Genomic DNA, 2,696 nt, shown 5'->3' with positions numbered 1-2,696 from the left:
AAAAGAACATTTTGGTCTGGGGAGTTTTCAACGGATTGAGGTGGGAGTGTGTGTGCATGTATATGTGTGTGTGTTTAGCAATTCAGCTGCAGCTGGGAAGAGGCAGAGGAAGTAAGGTCAAAATGTATAGAAGAAGTGGTGGTTGGGGGACTATGGCTGAGGGTCTATTTCTCTGGAAGGCATGGGGTCCATTGATCTTGGTTGGCAGCAATATCTCAGAGTGGGACTCTCCTAAGTCAATGTGTGTTCACTGTGATTGAAGGCCTGTAATCGCTGAGAAATAGCCACCTCTTGTCAGCACCAGGCCATGGGAATGGAAGAATATTTGCCCTAAAGTTGCTAACGGTCGCCCAATGAAGATGATTTTTAATTTAGTTACCATTTATTGTATTTATTTTGAAATTTTTAAAAATAAGTTAACTGACTTTTTTTTTTTTTTTTCTGAGACAGAGTCTCACTCTGTCGCCCAGGCTTTAGTACAGTGGTGTGATGTCGGCTCACTGCAACCTCCGCCTCCCAGGTTCGAGTGATTCTCCTGCCTCAGCCCCTTGAGTAGCTGGGATTACACGTGCCACCACCACACCCAGCTAGTTTTTGTATTTTTAGTAGAGACAGGGTTGCTCCATGTTGGCCAGCCTGGTCTCAAACCCCTGACCTCTCAGGCAATCCACCTGCCTCAGTGTCCTAAAGTGCTAGGATTACAGGCGTGAGCCACCGTGCCTGGCCTTAAATGACTTTTTATTTCAACTTTCATTTTAGATTCAGAGGTGCACGGGCAGGTTTTTTACATGGGTATACTTCCGGATGCTGAGGTTTGGGGTTTGAATGATCCCATCAGCCAGGTAGTGAACATCAGACCCAACAGGTCGTTTATCAGTCCTTGCCTCCCTCCCTCCCCATTCCAGTAGTCCCCAGTGTCTATCACTCCCATCTTTTTTTTTTTTTTTTTGAGACAGAGTCTTGCTTTGTTGCTCAGGCTGAAGTGCAGTGCCGTGATCTCGGTTTACTGCAGGCTCTGCCTTCTGGGCTCAAGCAATTCTCCTGCCTCAGACTCCAGAGTAGCTGGGATTACAGGTGCCCACCACCATATCTGGCCCATTATTGTATTTTTAGTAGAGACAGAGTTTCACCATGTTGGCCAGGCTGGTTTTGACCTCAAGTGATCCACCCACCTCGGCCTCCCGAAGTGCTGGGATTACAGGCGTGAGCCACTGTGCCCTATCATTCCCATCTTTGTGCCCATGTATACCCAGTGCTTAGCTCCCTTTTCTAAGAAAGAACATGCAGTATTTAATTGTTTGTTTCTGCATTAGTTTGCTTAGGATAATGACCTCCAGCTGCATTCTTCTGACGGCAAATGGCATTGTTTCATTCTTTTTTATGGCTGCATAATATTCCATGATATATATGGACCATATTTTTTTGTTTGTTTGTTTGTTTGTTTGTTTATTGAGATGGAGTTTTGCTCTTGTTGCCCAGGCTGGAGTGCAATGGCGCGATCTCGGCTCACTGCCACCTCTGCTTCCTGGGTTCAAGCGATTCTCCTGCCTCAGCCTCCCGAGTAGCTGGGATTACAGGCACCCACCACCGCACTTGGCTAATTTTTGTATTTTTAGTAGAGACGGAGTTTCACCATGTTGGCCAGGCTGGTCTTGGACTCCTGACCTCAGTTGATCCGCCCGCCTCGGCCTGCCAAAGTGCTGGGATTACAGGCATGAGCCACCACACCCAGTTCACAGTTTCTTTTCTAAAACCCCCGAAACTTTTCGTGCAGTACCATGCCTCTCCTTTCTGGGACTTGGTCATGGCTTTGTGACCAGAGGCTTAGCTATTTCATCTCCTAATATTTGGACCTTTTCTCTAGCCTATTAGGATCCTGAATGTCTCCTCTCCCACCTCCAGATTTGGGCACACACTCTTGAAAATCAGGGCCTTTCTTTAGAGACAGGGTCTTGCTCCATCACCCAGGCTGGAGTGCAGTGGTGCGATCATGGCTCACTGCAGCCTCATCCTCCTAGGTTCCAGCGATCCTCCTGCCTCAGCCTCCTGAGTAGCTGGGACCAGAGGCACACGCCACCACCCTCAGCTATTTTTCATGTGTGTAGAGACAGAGCCTTGCTAAGTTGCCCAGGCTGGTCTCCAATTCCCAGCCTCAAGCAATTCTCCTGCCGCAGTCTCCCAAAGTGCTGGAATAACAGGCATGAGCCACGGTGTCTGGCAAAAATGAGAGCTTCTCCATCTTCATTTGAGATCCCAGTGGCAACATTGAACAGGAGGATAGTGTCCTGCTGTCCATCCCTAGGTGTCCTGGTTTGCATCTGTCTGGTTGTCTCTGTTAGAGGGCTGGGCTTGCAGTCCCAAGGGGCCACACTGGCCGGGCAGGGAGGTTACTCGAATTGTCTCAGACTAGAGACAGCCAGAGGGGTCTCACTCTGTCACCCAGGCTGGAGTACGCTGGCACTATCTCAGCTCACTGCAACCTCTGCCTCCCGGGTTCAAGCAATTCTCATGTCTCAGCCTTCTGAGTAGCTGGGATTACAGGTGCATGCCACCTGTATTTTTTGGTAGAGATGGGTTTCACCACGTTGGCCAGGCTGGTCCCAAACTCCTGACCTCAGGTGATCCGCCTGCCTCAGCCTCCCAAAGTACTGGGATTACAGACATGAGCCACCACCCCCGGCCTTCTTTTATTTTTA

This window comes from Colobus angolensis, unplaced genomic scaffold, assembly GCF_000951035.1.
Source record: "Colobus angolensis palliatus isolate OR3802 unplaced genomic scaffold, Cang.pa_1.0 Scaffold120, whole genome shotgun sequence".
Classification (NCBI taxonomy): domain Eukaryota; kingdom Metazoa; phylum Chordata; class Mammalia; order Primates; family Cercopithecidae; genus Colobus; species Colobus angolensis.
This window is presented reverse-complemented; position numbering follows the sequence as displayed.